At 43.8% G+C, this 6,000-nt stretch overlaps 1 long non-coding RNA gene across 1 annotated transcript; it reads left to right on the top strand.

Moving 5' to 3' along the window:
* The first annotated feature begins 2,327 nt into the window (after nt 1–2,327).
* LOC120098964 (uncharacterized) lies at nt 2,328–3,331 on the top strand. The gene is made up of 2 exons (XR_015645872.1): nt 2,328–2,729; nt 3,266–3,331. It is a non-coding gene; the product is annotated as an uncharacterized LOC120098964 (long non-coding RNA).
* The last annotated feature ends 2,669 nt before the right edge of the window (nt 3,332–6,000 follow it).

The raw sequence follows: 6,000 nt of genomic DNA, 5'->3' as shown, positions 1-6,000 counted from the left end.
TGTGTCTATCTGACCTAGTATGCCTCGCATTGGTCACAAAGTTAAGGAAGTGAAAAACTGTGTTTCCTCTAAACACACACACACACACACACACACACACACACACACACACACACACACACACCAAGAGAGAGAGAGAGAGAGAGAGAGAGAGAGAGAGAGACGGACGGACAGATGGACAGACCTCTGCCAGCATTTTTAATCTTGATGGCAACCAATTTGTCAATTTTCCAACTCATAGCCTTAGTTTTCATCTAGAATCATGGTCTTCTGTCTGTCTGCCTTCTCCCCCACCCCCTCCTCTGCCCTTCTCCCTGCCTCTCTGCCTCTCTAATCTCCATTACAAATCTCTTTGTCTCTGTTGGACTGGTCCTCCCTCCCTCTTCCTCCCTCTGCCCTCCTCATCATCTCCCCTCCTAGATCTTCTTTCCCTCCCTTTGCTTTTCTTTCTTTCTCTGCCTCGGTCTCTCTGATAAGGTTTTGCCATGTTATCCCGGTTTTCCTAATCGGGATCCCTCCTAGCTCCTGGAATGCACCAGCTGCACTGACTTTGGAGCTCGCATTTCAAACCTAATCTGTTTCTTCTGATTCTTAGTCAGATCTGTTATCGACTGCATTCCTGGCTGTGATTTTGATTCTGAAGTGCTGTAGTCTGGAGTTTATCTAGGTTTTTTGGGACTGAAATAAACATAATTTTGTAAGCTTAAGAAAATATTAAAATAGTTACTTTCACAGATCTCTCGTAAGTTTCATAACCATGCCATTTGTCACTAGGACCCTTCTTGACAAGCTTCATCATTAATGAGCTGTTGCAACTATGAACACATTTCTTCACTCCCCGACCAGCAATCATTGGGGACAGAGGGAGGGCAACAGGATCTCTCTGCATAGACTCCCTATGTAGATAGACCAGGCTGGCCTCAGACTGTCAGAAATCTGCTTGCCTCTGCCTCCCAAATACTGAGATTTAAGGGGTACACACCATGCCATTTAAAAATGATTCTTCATATATGAGACCAATTTTAAATCATTCTGAATATATACATACATCATGATTGAAATGTTAGCATAAAAAAGAACTGGCCTAAGATAGCTCTGGTGAAATAATATCAGAAAAAAGATCTACCTATAAATGACTTTCAACTGCTGTTCATTGAATCAGAAAAAAACTGCCAGGTGTGGTAGCATGTGTCCATAATATTAGTACAGAGGAAGCAGATGCAGAAGGGTCACGAGTTTGAGACCAGTCTAAACTAAATAGCAAATTTCAGGCATGGTGAGATCCTATTTCAGTAATATGCAGAAATTGAGGTTTAATATTGTTATGCTTTATAATGTGGTATAATGCAGCAGAACGGAGCACCTCAGCAGGCCATATCAAGATGTCCATCTGAGGAATTACACCATATGACAGGCCTAGTATAAAGTTTATTTGGAGAAAGGGAAGGGACTTGGAAAAATGATAGAGGCAGAGAAGAAAGCAGGGGCAGAAGAGGACAGAGAGAGGAGAGAGGAAGAGAGGAAAAGGCCGGCCAGGAACACGTGGGAATGGAAAGAGAAAGAAGATGGAGAGTGAAGGCAGGGAAAAGAGGGAGGTGTGGTAATGTGTGGTCATCTTATAGCCGGCCACACCTGGCTAGTAGTACCTGGGTACCTGGTGGCAGGTGATGATATAAGTTGTTGCTAGGTCACTGTTGCTAGGTTCCTGGGAAAAGCCTAGTGGAATTGTCTGTAAGCCAACAAATATGGGATATAATTCTAGCTCTCTTATTAGTTGATTTGAAAATTTGGGCAAATCTGGATTTCTGATCTTCAGTGGGTACAAAACTAAGAGATTAGGTGTAGGCTCAAATTTTCCTTTCACCTCTAATAGCTAACAATTCTTTTTATTTAATGTTTATTCCTCTACCTGCTTTCAGTTACTTCCTCTATACCAGTCTGTACCTGTGATGGACCAAGGTTCTGCATTAGTATGAACCTTGGGTTCTTGGGTAGTATTGGCATAATCCTGATGCTTTTACCTATTGTGTGAATGGGTGTGAATTCCTCCTCAGAGAGAAATTCTAGAATGTACCAGATTTCTAGAATGCACCAGATGATGACTTATCATTGTTCACCTTCCATCACTACATAAAACACTTGAGACAGTAGGTGGAGAGCAAGAGAGGAGGGAGGGAGGGAGAGAGAGGGAGAGAGGGGGGGAGGAAATGAGAGGGAGAGGGGAAAGGGGGAGGGAGAGGAGGGGGGAGGAGGAGAGGAAGAGGGAGAGGGAGAGGGGAGAGGGGAGAGGGAGAGGGAGAGAGGAGAGGGAGAGGGAGAGGGGAAAGGGGGAGGGAGAGTAATCTCTTTTCACAGACAGTTTTGGGACCTCCAGTCTTAAGATCTGCAGACCCATTCGCTGGTGGCTCTGGTACGCCTGGAAGACAGTGATGAGTGCAAGCAAGTGGCAGAGCAAACTCGCTCTTGTCAGGGCCACATGTGCATCGTGCAGACTTCACCATTCCTCCACTGTATCATTCTGGAGCCAAGCCCTTAAAATATGGATATTCGGGGGATGTTCATCCGAAATATAATACCCACCTACATTGATTCCAAACAGAGGCATGGCTTCTGGTATCCTCTTGAAGGCAACTGAATTTATTCTTCTATTCTGGGTATGGTTATTGTTCCTCTTCTACATTTAACTGGACTGAAGATCTCCATGGAGATATCCTACAGGCATCTCAAAGGTTATCATGTGTTAAACATATCTGTCCCTACAGTTCCTTTTCTGAAGTGATCTCTTTGACTGCCCTGTTTTCCCCAGCCTGCATGTGCTGTTTGCCCGTTCCCACCCCTTTCTTTTTCTTAAATATCACTGACATATTTAAGGTGGTAATTCCTCATATCTTACCTACTAGGGACAATGGACTCCTCACCCTTGTAGGTGTCTCTGTGGTCCACTTTGCTCAGTCACAAGGGTTTTGGACCAGAAATGCAAATCCAATTATTTCATTTTGCTTGCTTAAGGCTTTTCAGGGGCTCATCCACATCATCAAAATAAGCTCCCAAAGTGTCATCGTCAAGGTGCCTAAGTCTTCCCACCCACCAGTCATCTTGACACCTGCTCTGACACACTAGTATCCTGACACCCCATTCGAACTTTGCTCTGGCCACATCGCACCACCTGATGTTTCCTAAATAGGCTGTGCTTCTCAACCCTGTCCCTAGTTAATCCCAGGGCTCATTTTTCCTTTCTCTCTCTGAAACATGTGTCCTTCAACAGGCTGTTTAAATACCACCTTTATCAAGTTGTGATGCCCTCTCAGGCACTCCAAGCCTAGCCGAAGTGCACCCCCCAAAAGTTCCTTTACAATGCCTTAGTGGCATTGTGTATTCTTTACCAGTCTGTCCTTTCCACTACACCGTTGCCACCCTCAGGACAGACACTGGTGCACACAGCCTCAAGACCAAGAACCCAATAGCACTTCGTGACAACTTTTGAATGAATATCTTATGACAGAAGCTGGCACTGTGCGAAGATTTGTCTAACTGGCACCCCTCCTTTTCCCTTGTGTTATACATACCTTCTTTAAAAGTGAGCTTCTGTGTGATGGGATCATAAGGGTGTTACTTTACACCACTAGGATGACTTAATAATAAACATAATTCTATGTAAAGTGGCCTATTTTCATTATTTATAGGGAAAATGTTAAATTAATAGAACACTGGATATCTTCTGAGCATAAAGTTTAGGGACGGGTGGATTCTCTTGGCTTAGAGTAGTGATGGCAGACACTTGTGTGCCACAACCTAACTTGTAAGTCAGAGACGGAAGATACAGGAACTGTTTTCTTTGGAAGGAATTATGGAAAAGGAGAAGCTGCAGGGACTCAGTTGATACTACATATTGGCCTCTGTATTTCCTGTCCTATGTTCTTTCTACTGTGTTAAGGGACAGAACTCCCAAACACCTCTCCTGCCTAGGAAAGTATGATGTGGATACACAAATCTAGTGAACAATTTTTTTTCTTTCTTTGTTTTTTTGTTTGTTTTTGTTTTTTAAATGAGAAGGATAAAAGAGTGCTGACTCTTTTTTTCTCTGCCCCAAATGTATTTAAATAATACAACTTTGTCTCAGCCAGCATTCCTCAGACTTGTGAAACTGGTTCCTCTCTACCAAAAGGATACATTTCTCTTACCTCTGGCAGAAGGGACCTATGGCTTCCTGTGGCACCTATCAGCATATCAGAGCTCATGCTGACCTCCAGGACCTCTCAGTGTCACACATAAGTACCTGTTGCACATTCAAAATCCATGCTAGCATCTCAGCCCTTCTCTCTCCTCCCCTACCCTGAACTCCCTCCAGCTCACAGGCTTTCCTCCCCAGCCACCAGGTCTCTGTACAACCTTACTATTCTTGCTTTGTTGTCTCTCTCTCTCTCTCTCTCTCTCTCTCTCTCTCTCTCTCTCTCTCTCTCTCTCCTCTCCTCGATTCCTGCTTCTTTCACTGTGTTCTCTCTATTCCCTATCCCTTGCTGGTCTCTCCTTTCTTGAAGATAGCCCTGGCCATAATCTACTGTGTCTGCCTGCTCAGGACTCTTCAAGATATCTCTGGCCGTTCTCTAATATCTATGCTGAAAACTTCCCTTAACCATATCATGGAGCTGTTGTCTCCCCAGTTTGTACGGTTTCTGATTCTCTTTATCTTAATTAGTGCTTAAGGGAGCAGAAAACGCACACACATTTCTCATTACCTGCCCCATTCAGAATGCTAGAACTAAATTCTATTTTTGAAAGGTTTACCACTGAAGTACTGAGTACCTTGCATCTGGCAAATATATATATATTTGCATATATATTTACTGGTTTTGATTTTCTTTCTGGAATTCTAACAGATCAGGAAATGTTTTTGGATCCCAGTCAACCTGCATTTTGTTTAGTTTTGGCCACATTCAGATTTTGCTAGTTCTGCCTCCGATTCAATTTGCTAGCACATTCAATTACATGTGACGGCTACTTGCATATTAAAGAGAAATCATATGAAGCGAAGGAGCTCGGTTCTGGAAAAAACTATGGAGAATGTATTTTTTCAAAAAACAGGTACAATCCTATAAAGTTTGTATTCACATTAACCTAACAGGACCCCACTTTAACACAGGATACCCAGTTTTTTTTTTTTTTTTTTTTGGTTCTTTTTTTTTCGGAGCTGGGGACCGAACCCAGGGCCTTGCGCTTCCTAGGCAAGCGCTCTGCCACTGAGCTAAATCCCCAACCCCAGGATACCCAGTTTTGTTTGTTACTTTTAAGTGTTTTAGCAGGGCAGAGATACTAAAAAAAAAAAAAAAAAGATGAGCATAAAGTAATATATTTAGCAAGGTGAAAAGGTGCGTGTAATGTCAAATCTTGATAGCACACCCCCAATCTTTAAGGGGTGTTCCCTTAAGGGAATCTCATTCCCTTGTTCGGTTCTCCCCTCTATATCCCAGTCCTAGTCTAATTTCTAGTCAATTATATTTCATATTTAATTGTTCCAGGCTTCATCCCACTGAGAAGTGTGGTGCAGCTGACTGTAGAGGTGTGCTCCTCCACACACAGTCACTTGGCATTACTTCACTCTAGACTGGCACACACCAGGTCAGTGGGACCCCGAAATGCTTGCGCCTGGGTGAGTTTGAGAAGACCAATCAAGTGTAGGATTAAGGATCTCCCTCTACTTCACCTCCGTCCTGAGTACACTGTTGCTGGGCCTGCACACAAAATGCACACGCAGAGAGTCTCTGTCACGCTTTCTGCTTGTTGCTTAAGCGAAGGTCACCATCAAATTTTTATCCCCTCTGGATGAATTTTTAAAAAACTAGATTGCACACTGAGACACAGGGGTCAGTCAAGGGGTGCAGACTGCCGGGAATGGGTGGGTTGTGGGTTAAGGAGCTGGCAGCTGTGAGTCTGCGTGGTGAAAGGGGGAGACAATGCTGTGGGAACCCCTAGGGTGCAGGGTTGTAAGGCCCTGTGCGACTG

Source organism: Rattus norvegicus, chromosome 20 (genome assembly GCF_021556685.1).
Source record: "Rattus norvegicus strain SHRSP/BbbUtx chromosome 20, alternate assembly SHRSP_T2T, whole genome shotgun sequence".
NCBI lineage: Eukaryota > Metazoa > Chordata > Mammalia > Rodentia > Muridae > Rattus > Rattus norvegicus.
Note: the sequence above shows the minus strand (reverse complement) of the source record. Positions and strands in the feature narration are given on the sequence as shown.